General features: G+C 35.5%; 1 long non-coding RNA gene across 1 annotated transcript; it reads left to right on the forward strand.

Annotated features, from left to right (window-relative positions):
- The first annotated feature begins 6544 nt into the window (after positions 1–6544).
- LOC120090272 lies at positions 6545–13802 on the forward strand. Its single transcript, XR_005485494.1, has 2 exons — positions 6545–6963; positions 13551–13802. It is a non-coding gene; the product is annotated as an uncharacterized LOC120090272 (long non-coding RNA).
- The last annotated feature ends 371 nt before the right edge of the window (positions 13803–14173 follow it).

Below are 14173 nucleotides of genomic sequence, written 5' to 3' on the forward strand. Positions count from 1 at the left end.
TGAAGACTTTTCTTCACTGGTGAATCCCTTGGAATCCCAAATAACATTACCACTTGGAAACCTCACTATCCTCTAGATGATGGACCCAAGAGTGGTGGACTCTTATTGATTTTGGGAAGAGGGAAAAAGAAGAAAGAATTTTTTTATTTGAGAGGGAAAAAGGATCTCGGTTGAATTCTATAATTCTATCTTTCACACCCTCTTCTCTGTTTTTGCAAGAAGAAGATGAAGACCCTTCTACCACTAAACCACGTATGTAGTGGAGAGAAATAAAAGAGGGGAGAGAGTTGTAACACCCTCCTCTTAATTAATTTTAAAATTAAATAATAAAATAATTAATCATTAATAAATAATTTTAATTCATGACTAAAATTATAAATATATAACAACTAATTTATTATATATTCATGTAATCATATGCCATATCATATACAACATATAACATATAGTTTAATATTGTATCATATACAATATATAACCTATAGTTTCTTTTCTCTCACTAATGACATTTAATATAAATCACATTTACATTAAATTTTTAAATATATAAATCTAATTCATATAGTTACCATTTGAATCATATTCAAACATTTAATTCAACTCACAAATACTTTATGTTATAATGTATCAAATACATTATAGTAATTATATCACATATAATTAAATAAACTTAATTATATCACATATAATTAATTTCCTCAATTAATTTGAACAATTCAAATTAATCCAAAACTTGATCCTCATTAAACCTCGTTGAGCTACCAAGGGGACCTCATGGACCTGTAGCTTGAAGCTTCAATGGTTCGTGAATAATTAATTAAACTCTTTAATTAAATTACTCACCATCTGTTAACTATCAAGCACTCCACTGAAGACCGACAGGTACACTTTTTGCACTACAAAAATATTTATGTGTCCAATGGATATAACTAAACAACAGTACGAAGGTCAGGCTCTCGGTTGAATCGAGGTGAAATATTAAGGAATCGAGGTGACATCTAACGTTTCCTCCAAGAAGGTTTGGCTCTCGATTGAATCTGGGCCAGTGGTGAAGATTGGAGGTTTTCAAAAAAACCATGAGGGGTTTAGATTTGAATAAGCTGGCAACTTCTTAGGATGAACAAGCAGGCAGCATGAACAGCCAGGTAGAGGCGCTAGTGAGTGGGCGCGCGAGGGCTAGTTGACACAAAGCACTACGCGGGTAAGGATACTCAGTTGTGCGAAAAATGAGGCATAAGTGTGCGCACAAATCGCTGGGCACAAGGGCCACATGGAGCATTCGTTGGCGCGCAGCTGGACGAGCGCATAAGGCATGCGATAGGCACATGGATGGTCTTGTGACCGCATAGCCTAGAATCATAACTCAATAAAATTCTAAGTGTTAAAACGCATAAAAGAGGTGTGCGTTGAGCTAAAATGTGATGTTCAAAGTTAAATGTTAAGCTTCTTTATGTGAGATAGCCTCACAAGGAGACCAATGGCTTTGGCTAAACATGTTATTCATGTCTACATGGTTAACACCAATAGGAAAAGCTTATCAAGCCTAAGAGAAACGTCCAAGGCTGTGAGTGATAAAACTAAGAGTTTTCTAAATGTTCTAGTAACCCATGTTTTTCTTAAAAGTTTAGACTCATGCTTACTTATTTTAAAGGAATGTTTAAGATAATTTCCAAGCAAACTAAGTTTTAGAGGGCTATTAACACGTGATAGTTTAAAAGGAATTTTATAGAAGCACGTGCTAAGCATTTATGTGCTTTATGATCACAAGCATGCATTTGAAGTTTATGTTAATATGTTAAAGATGTTAAAAGCTCGTGTTTCATGTTATTATTCTTCCAAGTATACATGCTTCAATGATTAAGTTTTTATGATGTATATGTTGAGTTGATACCGAAGGACTATGAGAAGGTATCTAGGTAGTAGTACCTAAGGTATGATGGTACTTAGCTATTACCACGTGCAAGTAGGTAGGGTTGACATTGGTTGTGTTAAGATTACTCCACATCAACTAAGGATTGACGTTGAGGGAATGAGCAAAAGGGGCTCTCTCAACTAAGGATACAAATTTTTACTGTTTTCTAGCAGTTTCATGTCTTAAAGTTTTAAATATGAGTTTGCTTGGAAATTTTCAGTTTAAAACATGATGTTTATGGTTAATTGGTCACTCACGGGGCTAGTAACTCATTTGTTTTAAATGTTTTCTTTCTTCCTAGGTAGTGGTCATCTGTCTAGAAGTTAACTATACTACCGCTCATACTACCGCTCCACCACTCAAGAACTCCAGTTAAAGTTCCAGTTTCAGAGAAGTTTTAGGTGTTTACATGTAAATGTCTGTACATATGTGCATTCATGTTAGGAACTAGTGATAAGTGTTGGGACCCGTTGAATTCTATTTTTGTATATATGTGGTAATTATGTTGTTTGTTCAACCTCAGGTGTTGCTGAAGCTGTTTTAGGTTCTATTAGCACATTAAATGTTGAGTATGTATTTCTAAGGTTTTCTAAGCAGGTTAAGGATGTTAATTAGGCAGTAAGTGCCATAAAAGGTTGGTAACTGCTGTCGTCACATTCTCTACTGGATTAAGAGAGTAATCTGGGAGGAGATATGACACCATTGATCCCTCTAATGAACAATTAGTTATAGTCCAACTATAACACAATGAGAAGAAATATGTCTAACTCCCTACCTTCGTCTTTTCCACCCACTACTTCCACTGAATTTCTTCATCTGCTTGTACTTTCAGTGATCATTCTGACTTCATCTACTTTGGTTCAACTCACTGATTCTTCAATTACTCATCACGAACAGTACATTTTCCTTACTTCTTCTAACAATCCCTATGTTTTGCATCACACTGATACATCCAACGTAGTTCTTGTGACCAAGCCTCTTACGGATGATAACTATGTTACATGGATTTGTTCAACAATCCTTGCCTTTTCGATTAAGAAGAAGTTTGGCTTTATTGATCGATCGATTGTTTAACCTACATGTGATCTGCTACTTTTATGGATTTAGCATAATAATGTTGTAATAGCCTAGGTTTTGATCTCCGTTTCCAGAGGAATTTCTTCAAGTATTTTGTTTACTAATTGAGCTCGAGCGATTTGGCTTGATCTTCAAGATCGATTCCAAAAGCGCAATGGATCACGAACGCTCGGGCCTTTTCGTTTGTCCGTGTCCATTGTGTGTATGCTTCTCAAACATTTCGAGCAGCATTGGGAGCTAGAATGGGAGGACAGTCCTCCATCAGAAAGAAACGAAGGTCATCGATTATTAAAATTGTGTTGATCGTATTTTTCCATGATATGTAGTTTTCGTTGGTTAATTTATCAGCAGTGAGCAAATTTAAAGTAGTGGTAGCCATTGAAACAAATTTTCTGAAACATACAAATTATTTATAATTAGCTTGTTTGCATTAAACCACTAAGACAACCAATCAGTTTTAGCAAAATAATCTAATGTACCCTAAGTGACATTTATTTTGCAATGATGTTTCAGTGAGGCAGGACAAAAGTCACCGTAGGGTGATCAAATACCCCATCACTGAAATGAGACATTTTCAACCATTAGACAGAAACAATACCTTGTCATTGTAAATAAAAGTCACCATTGTTTGGTCCAGAATTTGTTAACTTACATAACAATTCTTGTAAGTATAACTTCTCATTTTAGGTTCTAGAGTTTCATCCCAATGAGCCAACTATAAGAGTATATCAGGATGCATCGAAAATAACAAGGATCGATAAGCACTCTAATTCATTAATTTTAGCAGAAACTAAAACATGTTCATCTAACATAAGAGGGTTTGAAGTCATACCTTTGTAGAACTCTTCAAGATCTTGATTCTCAGTTGTTGTCCTCTCCAAAACTTGTCGTGAACCACCTCAAGATATTCCTCACCATCCTCTTGGAGCTTTAGAATGAGTTGTGGGACTCAATAACAACTTGAACGACCGAAACAAGAAGAGTAGCTCACTGCTATAACCCACTTTGAAGAACAATTCTTTAGCTCGAATTTTTCTGAAATAACTCTTTGAATGCATCCCTCAATTCCACCCCAATCTTCTTTATTTATTACAGGTTAACATGCAAAGAAGATAATTACATGAGATGCAGCTCATGCTTGGAATTAATGAAACAAATATGAATGGTTTTTTTGTGAGCTAGTTGAAGAAGATAATGAAAAAACTCATTTTTTTTTTTTAATTTTGTGTAAGTTTTCTAATTTTTCAATTTTCCATCAAGTGATTTCAAAGTCAATTTGATTTTAAAATTGAAAATATTATTAATTTTATAAAACTAATTTCATAAATTATTTTTCTAATAAAATTAATAAATAATTATTTAAATAATTCAATTAATTCCATTTAATTTAATATCCAATATTAAATTGATTTTTACACAAATCCATCTTCATAGATTTAAATTATATTTAAATATAAATTCTCATATTCCATTTCATTTTAATTTGAACGTTTCAAATTAACTTATCTACTACTCTAAAACTTATCCATTTATGAGCTAGTAGAGTGACCTCGCAGACCTATAGATCATGGGCTCTAACTATCCGAGATTAATTGGCTAAACTCATTATACCGAATTAACCCTCATTCATTAACTAATGGATCACTCCACTAAAGCCCATAGTTGAACTCATCTCACTGTAGATATATTATGTCCACTTGATATAACCATAATCAGTAAGTCGATCCTTCACAGGTTGTTCGTAATCACAGTTGGGTTATGATCACCGTCTTACCTCTGTGAATACATCTTGTTCCTTAAGTTCCTACTGACCCTCTAATGAAAATTTTTGATTCATAATACCTATGAATCAAGTCCTTTCTCTATCAAGAGAAGGCGGGGCCCCGATTATTCAAGACCTGGAATCAGTACTTAAGAGAACAACCTATCTGCTAACCCTAAATCGAGTATGAGTGAATTCCATCTTGCAAGGCTATGTCCCCAACTATTCATCCGGTCTTATCCCCAAAATGGAAGGCTTATTGAGCAGTGTTGTTGGACTACTCTCACCCATGTAGATCAAAGGATAATCTCAAACAAATAGGAATTCATAGCTAGCTCAGAATTAAGATCGAGTTAACCTAGGTTACTAAATAATGAAATAGTCAGTTTTAACAGTAAACGGTCGTTATAAAGAAAAGTGACTATTTTCGTGGTCTAGTCAATATGCAAACTCATTGCATAGGATGCCCCCACTCGCATGTCTCTACATGAACGATCTATGGATCACATCATTTGTAGCACTTTACAACTCCTTGTAACAACTATAGAGCGGGCCGCATCTAATAGTGTTACCAGGCTGAGATATCTAGTTCCATCCATATACTTATTAGACCATTTAAGCTATACACTTTAACTTGATTCTGTTTATGTCACCACATAAAGTTAAAGTATTCAGACTATAGCGATGAATATGTTTATTGGATTCTCATAATAGAATGCAAAATCAACAACTTTATTGAATAAATTACTCAATAATATTTTATTGATAAATAGAATGTTTAACACGAACTGCAACTTCTAGGACATTCCCAACACCAACCGTAGAAAAAACTGATTGGGACATGAAATTAAAGTAACTCTATCCATTTTTGGAGATTGAATAAAGCGTCATGTAAAAATGTCATCCTTTAGTAGTGAAGGAACTCTAATGAGAGAACCTTGAGCAGAAGCGAATTGACCAAATTCCATAATCTATTGAATACAAAGTTTACAGTAAATAAGCAATAAGATATGCATTTAAATCTAAATTACAACATGCTTTACAAGAAAAGGGTTTCAAGAAAACTTTACCTTTGAAGATCCTTTCTTCACAATTTCCCTTGAACAAATCACAAACTTCTTGAAGACCTTCTTCAAGATAAACCTCGAACCAAAATCGGATACTACCACAAAAATACCTTGGTATTCTCAGGGCGAGAACCCAGAAGTGGTAGGCTCTGACTATTTTGTTTATGAGGGAAAGCTTAATGTCGAGGATGACGATTGAGAACTCTTAAAAATTAGGACAAAACTCACAAAACACTTCTGTAAAAATTCTCAATCGTTCAACCAACTTCAATGTAGAAGAAAAAGAAAAACATTTTTTTTTTCTTTTTATTCTCCTTGCCATAAAAATTAACAACCACCACTAATGTTGGTGGAGAGAAAAGATGGGGAAAAGTGTAACACCCCGCACATTTTTTTATATAGTAATGTAATTTCAGTAACGTTATTATTTGGTAATTCAATAATTGCTTAGTTAGAGGGCATTTTTGGAATTTAAGTTTGGCGGAAAATGATTAAATTTTAAATTTCAATTGGCAGGAATTAATTTTTCCTTTCGAAACGGAAAGAATTTATATTACATTTTAAAACCCCCATCAATCCTATATTTATTATTATTATATTTTAAAACCCCATCAATACATTTATTATATTTATATTTTAAAACCCCCCATCAATACATTTATTATTATTATATTTTAAAACCCTCCATCAATACATTTATTATTATTATATTTTAAAACCCCCCACCAACCCTTTCTTTCTTCTTCCTCGCACCGCATGCCTAAATTTTTCCCTCTCATCTCTTCCAACGAACGTCGCCTCCGTCCAAACCCACGAACGTCGCGCCTTTTCTTTGGACTGCAAGCACCTGTTCAGTGGCGTCGACTCGACTCCCTTCAATCGTCTAGGTCACGAAGTAGTCGTCGTCTCTGATCGTCCATGGTATCGCAGCAGTCGCCGCCTCTGATCGTCGACGGTGTCGCTCGCTAATCTGCGCTGGTCTCCATGGATTGCAGGTCGTCGCCCAGAACCTCGAGATCCCACAATCACTCGCACCCAGATCTGAATATTTATAACCAGATAGTCACGCAAGGGTGTTTCGGATCCGTTGTTTCTCGTCGTTTGTGCTGTCAGCAATAAAGATCGTCGGAACTTGTGGATTTGGGGTAAGATTGTGCCATTTTAATTGGATTTGTTGGCTAATGGTGTTCTGCTTCAACCTATTGACACATATTTATTTGGGTTTAAAAATCAAGTTTTTGAGAAGCTTTGAAGTTAAAAGTGTGTTGTAAAGAGGATTTTAGTTGTGGTTTCGACAAGCTTTTTGGTAAGATTATTGGGAATTAGTTTGATTAATTTGGTTATTGGAACTAAGTTCTTTCTTATTAATTGTAAATTTGGATTATGTTTAGGCCTAATTCAAGATCCATCTAAACTAGGAGGAAGATTAATTTGCTTGTCGCTTAGACATAATTTTGACTTCGAGATAAGTAATCTTACCACTGGAACTGCCCACAAGCCAGCTTTAGTTGTATGCTAGCATGGTGAGTGTATGTTATAGTAAATTGTTAGCATGTCAATTGATAGTATGTTCTGGCACGAGTTCTGAATTGTTTAAATACACACCTAAGCACTTGATCGTTAGTATGTGATGGTATGTGTTTTCATATGTCGACGTCTGATCTGCTGGTGTTGAGGCATACTTGTATGTTGTAGAATTATGATGTAAGGTTTACATGAATGTTGTATAATATGTTGAGGATTATGTGTATGTGATGGAGCCATAGTACCAAGGATTTCATGTATATTTTAGAATTGTACGGTGTTGATTCTTTGAACATTGAGACTGTGTGAATATCCTCATTGATTTGTTAGATGCTCACAAGTTTGTGTTTCCTTCGGGATTCACCAGTTTTGTGTTTCCTTCGAGATTTACCAGTTTTGTGTTTCCTTCAGGATTCACCAGTTTTGTGTTTCCTTCAGGATTCACTCACCAGTTTTGTGTTTCCTCTGGGATTCACCAGTTTGTGTTTCCTTCGGGATTCACCAGTTTTGTGGGCATACCTAACTATAATAGGATAGGACTCGATCTCTTGTCTGTTTCATGTGTTTATGTGTCATAGGTGAGTATCTAGAGGACATAGATGCCTAGCCTGACCCCAGTGGTGGGGTTACTTACTGAGTATTTCATACTCATCCTTTCTTATGTTGATGTTTCAGGAAAAGGTAAAGATGTACCGGCGATAGCGTAGCAGAATTCGTGATCGTGTCACTAGGACTAGATTTTTCGCTTTCGCACCTTGAAACTTGAGTCCTTATTTTCCTCTTAATATTTAGTTTTACTGTTTAAAAATTTATTACTAAGGATTATTTCTTTTATATACTTTTGTTAGTCTTTAAGAATTTTGGGTGCCCTATTATTTGTTTTAACAATTGCATTTAATAAATGTCTTTTGAACTTCTCTTGTTTAATTAGCATTTATTTTAAATAACTGAGCGTCGTTTTAAATTCTGTGCATGCATTTATTTTAGTAACGGCCTTACTTAAGTCCTAGGGGGTCGGGTCGTTACAGTTGGTATCAGAGCCCATGTTTTGGGTTCTGTAGACTGACTTAGTATGTAAGTCTAGATTGTCCCTGTGGCCCATGAACGGATTCCTCGTCATCGCCAAGTACATCTTATCAATTACAAGTTTTATGTTAGTTGTGCATTAAAATATTTGTTTAGCTTAAATGCACCAGTTATGTTCTAATGCTAGGTCAGTGACTCGTTAGAAGTTATTATAAGAGGATTATCAGGTACAACACTACAAAAGGGGAAAAGTAAAATAGAGTAAATTATGAGGTCACTTGGTACTAGTTTATCTCATGGAAATTATGTTAGGAACGAACAAATATATGCCTCAGTTCAGAGATGCTAAAGATTGATGAAACTATGTATAGTTATGACAATTTAGGAATGAAGGTATTTAAATGTTTAAGCCAATGAATAAAATTGTCGAGACAAGAATTGATCAAGGACTAGTGTTATGTGTTGGATAGTGCAATCGGTAGTAGTATAAATACACAGGCCAGTACTCAAGTATAAGGTTAAAAGTTGTTTTATGAATAATTAGGAAAAGAAAAAGAGTCTATAAATTTATTGAAGGTTTTGAGGTATTAAGAACCCAACATTTTGAGAAGAATTTTAGAAAGGATTCATAAGTCATAATCATTTGGGTAATACTATAACTTGATGAACTAGGTAAAGTATGTGTAATGATATAAAGAATTCTTTTGGAATATCTAGCTAGGTAGATGTCATTAAAGGAAGATAAAATAGTTGGACATGACCTTGGACTTAAAGGGGTTAAAGCAAGGTGTTATTTGTTTAGGTTGAAGGGTTATTTTAGTATACCTAGACTAAATCCAGAGCCTTATTGTGTTAAGGAGATCCAAGTTAGACATATTTGAAGAAACAAAAGTCTTTTGGAGTTTAAACGTATGCAAATTGGCAAAGAGAAATTCTACAAGATGGAAATTCTTAGTGAGAGAGATAATATTTATGGAGGAGTTAAGTAAAATATAATTTAGTAAAGAGATTATGTTCCACATGGAAAGTGGAGAAAAAAAAAAGAGGTGTCTTGAATTTAGTAGTTTTATCAGAGATAAGTGTGAATGAGAGAAAAGTATCCAAGAAAGTTTACTCTTTTGGAAAGAGAAAGAAATTTAATGTGTTCGAAACTCCTAGTTAAGTATGGTTTGAAGGCTTGATAAGAGGGGTTACAAGGTATTTGTTTTGGTGTAAAAGAATAATACCTCATTATCATGTGGAACTTTAGGACAATATGTGTTAGATGGAAAGATAGCTTATATAGATGATTTGGTATGGAACTTTATTTTAACACAAGAATCTATTGCCGAAGTAGAAGGTCGAGAAAGGATAAGCTAAAATGGAGTTACTAGTAGCAGTAGATGATCGAGAACTATTGACATGGTATGTTGAGGCTTCATTAGTTAGGAGGTAAATCATTGAGGGCATTAGTAAGATTTAAGGGATTTTGAGTTTGTGTGCTAGTTGGAAACATGAACTAGAAAGACCATCAAGTTGATTGAGAAAAGAAAATAATCCAACTCGAGGTAGACAATAATGGTATATGCACAAAAGTAAGTAAGTTGGATCTTCCAATATAACCATTGGTATAAAGGATAGACTTGGCAATAAAGTTGAGTTGATAGTAAGAAGTTACTAAAAGTGGGTTTAGAGCATTACAAGATAGTATGTATTCTCTTGCATGGGCAATGAGTTAACTAGATTTAGGGAGTACGAGTAATCTAAGCTAGGACATATGAATAAAAAAGGTTTTATCGTTAAAAAAAATTGATTTCAAGGATCAATTACGGTTATTACGAGGTTATGAAAATGTGTTATCAATTGACCGATGCTTTAGCATCTAGGGACTTCAAAACCTCATTTTCATAGGGAATTTTAGATTCAACCGTAGTAGGGTCTGAGTAACGATATGTGATTGTTTTAAGGCTAAAGGATAATATGAGGATTGGCTCAAGCAAGTTTTATAGCCCATGATAGTATAAAGCCTCATGATGAGTTTCTCATGAATGTGAGATCTAATCAGACAGAGTTATTCTTAGACATGTAGACCCTAATAGAGACATCATAGTCTGCGCTTCTAGAGCAGAAACAGTATTCAGTTGAGCAAATTTGTTCTGATACGTATCTTTAGATGACACATTATATAGCATGACCAGTTTCTTCACTACACATATGAAGTTTTCCCTATGACAAAATGGTAAGTTCAGATATGTTTTTAGTGGATAAGTCTTTCTTAAGCTCACGATAGTTTTCATAGTTCTCAGCTTGAGTATGTTTGTATTGTTGGTTTTCAGCATCTTAAGTTTCACAGTTATATATGGAAGGGGTTGTCACACCTTTTTTTTATACTAGTTTCAACTATGTCAAACAGTGACTCTCGTTTTACATCTAGTTTTTGGAAGAGTCTCCTTTAACATTGGGTATTCGATTAGATTTTAATACAACTTTTCACCCACAGACTGATGGTCAGAAAGAACGTTTGAACCAGACATTAGAGAATATGTTGTGCACTTGTGCGTTAGAGTTTTCAGGGAGATAAGTCTCTCACCTGCATTTAATGGAATTAGCATAATAACATTTATCCGGCTACCATTGGCATGTTGCCGTTTGAAGCCCTCTATGGGAAGAACTGCAGGTCTCCTGTGTGTTGGGATAAGGTAGGATAAAGGAAATTCCTAGGACTTGAGCTAGTGCAAACCATGAATGGGACAATACAGAAGATCAAGGCTCATATGCAAACAGCTCAGAGTAAACAGAAAAGCTACGTCGATGTGAGACGTAAGGACCTAAAATTTAAGACTAAGTGATAAAGTGTTCTTAAAGGTGACACCTATAAACAGTGTTTTAGGTTTGGAAGGAAAAGGAAGTTGAGTCTGAGATTCATTGGACCTTTCGAGGTCTTGGAGCGAGTTGGCCCCGTAGCTTACCGATTGCCATTGCCCCCAGCACTGTCTTCAGTTCATAATGTCTTCCACATTTCTATTTTGAGGAAGGTATGTGACAGATCCATCCCATGTAGTTGACTTTGAGCCTTTGCAATTGAATGATAACTTAAGCTACGAGGAGGAGCCTATAGAGATCCTTGCCAGAGAAGTAAAGACATTGCGCCGCCGGAAAATTACTTTTGTGAAAGTCTTGTGGCAGAACCATCAGTTCAGGGAGGCCACTTGGGAGCGAGAGGATGAGATGAAAGCTCAGTACCCAGAGCTTTTTCAAGAATGAACTTTCGAGGGCGAAAGTTCCTTGAGGAGGGAAGAATGTAACACACGGAGTGTTTTAACTTTCGAGGACGAAAGTTCTTTGAGGAGGGAAGAATTTAACACCCCGCACATTTTTTTATATAGTAATGTAATTTCAATAACATTATTATTTGGTAATTCAATAATTGCTTGGTCAGAAGGCATTTTTGGAATTTAAGTTAGGCGGAAAATGATTAAATTTTAAATTTCAATGTGAAAGTTGGTAGGAATTAATTTTTCCTTTCGAAACGGAAAGAATTTATTATAATTACACTTTTTTTTAGTTATTACATTTTAAAACCCCCATCAATCCTACATTTATTATTATTATATTTTAAAACTCCCATCAATACATTTATTATATTTATATTTTAAAACCCCCCATCAATACATTTATTATTATTATATTTTAAAACCCCCCATCAATACACTTATTATTATTATATTTTAAAACCCCCCACCAACCCTTTATTTCTTCTTCCTCGCACCGCATGCCCAAATTTTTCCCTCTCCTTTCTTCCCACGAATGCCGCCTCCGTCCAAACCCACTCTTTCGACCGCAAGCACCTGTTCAGCGACGTTGACTCGACTCCCTTCAGTCGTCTGGGCCACGAAGTAGTCGTTGCCTCTGATCATCGACGGTATCGTAGCAGTCGCCGCCTCTGATCGTCGACAGTGTCGCTCACTAATCCGCGCCGGTCTCCGTGGATTGCAGGTCGTCGCCCAGAACCTCGAGATCCTACAATCATTCACGCCCAGATCTGAAGATTTATAACCAGACAGTCACGCAAGAGTGTTTCAGATTTGTTGTTCCTCGTCATTTGTGCTGTCAGCAATAAAGGTCATCGGAACTTGTGGATTTGGGGTAAGATTGTGTCATTTTAATTGGATTTGCTGGCTAATGGTGTTCTGCTTCAACCTATTGACACATATTTGTTTGGGTTTAAAAATCAAGTTTTTGAGAAGCTTTGAAGTTAAAAGTGTGCTGTCAAGAGGATTTTGGTTATGGTTTTGACAAGCTTTTGGGTAAGATTATTGGGAATTAGTTTGGTTAATTTGGTTATTGGAACTAAGCTCTTTTGGGTAAGCTCTTTTAGGCCTAATTCAAGATCCATCTAAACTAGGAGGAAGATTAATTTGCTTGTCGCTTAGACATAATTTTGACTTCGAGGTAAGTAATCTTACCACTGGAACTGCCCACGAGCCAGGCTTTAGTTGTATGCTAGCATGGTGAGTGTATGTTATGGTAAATTGTTAGCATGTCAATTGATAGTATGACCTGAATCAAAGTATATTTTGGCACGAGTTCTGAATTGTTTAAATACACACTTAAGCATTTGATCGTTAGTATGTGATGGTATGTGATTTCATATGTCGACGTCTGATCTGCTGGTGTTGAGGCATACTTGTATGTTTTAGAATTATGATGTAAGGTTTATATGAATGTTGTATAATATATTGTTGAGGATTATGTGTATGTGATGGAGCCATAGTACCAAGGATTTCATGTATGTTTTAGAATTGTACAGTGTTGATTCTTTTAAGGTTGAGACTGTGTGAATATCTTCATTGATTAATTAGATGCTCACCAGTTTGTGTTTCCTTCGGAATTCACCAGCTTTGTGTTTCCTTCAAGATTCACCAATTTTGTGTTTCCTTTGGGATTCACCAGTTTCGTATTTCCTTCGGGATTCACCAGTTTTGTGTTTCCTCTGGGATTCACCAGTTTGTGTTTCCTTCGGGATTCACCAGTTTTGTGGGCATACCTAACTATAATAGGATAGGACTCAATCTCTTGTCTGTTTCATGTGTTTATGTGTCATAGGTGAGTATCTAGAGAACATAGATGTCTAGCCTGACCCCAGTGGTGGGGTTACTTACTAAGTATTTCATACTCATCCTTTCTTATGTTGATGTTTCAGGAAAAGGTAAAGATGCACCGGCAATGGCGCAGCGGAATTCATGATCGTGTCACTGGGACTAGATTTTTCACTTCCGCACTTTGAAATTTGAGTCCTTATTTTCCTCTTAATATTTAGTTTTACTGTTTAAAAATTTATTACTAAGGATTATTTCTTTTATATACTATTGTTAGTCTTTAAGAATTTTGGGTACCCTATTATTTGTTTTAACAATTGCATTTAATAAATGTCTTTTGAACTTCTCTTGTTTAATTAGCATTTATTTCAAATAACTGAGCGTCGTTTTAAATTCTGTGCATGCATTTATTTTAGCGACGGCATTACCTAAGTCCTAGGGGGTCAGGTCATTATAGTTGGTATCAGAGCCCATGTTTTAGGTTCTGTAGACTGACTTACTATATAAGTCTAGATTGTCCCTGTGGTAGAAATGACTAAATTAGAGTCGAACCAAGTGAGCCACGAACCAAACCGGACCAGAACCGGTTGGTTCTTTGTGTATCGCAGCATTACGACGTTGTGCCCGTCGTTGCAATGCTACGGAAAGAACACAACGTTGTTTTTCCTCCAACGTTGCAATGCTACGCTACAATCCCGATTGTACTGCTGCGAAATCCCTTGATTCT

This window comes from Benincasa hispida, chromosome 11 (genome assembly GCF_009727055.1).
Source record: "Benincasa hispida cultivar B227 chromosome 11, ASM972705v1, whole genome shotgun sequence".
Classification (NCBI taxonomy): Eukaryota; Viridiplantae; Streptophyta; class Magnoliopsida; order Cucurbitales; family Cucurbitaceae; genus Benincasa; species Benincasa hispida.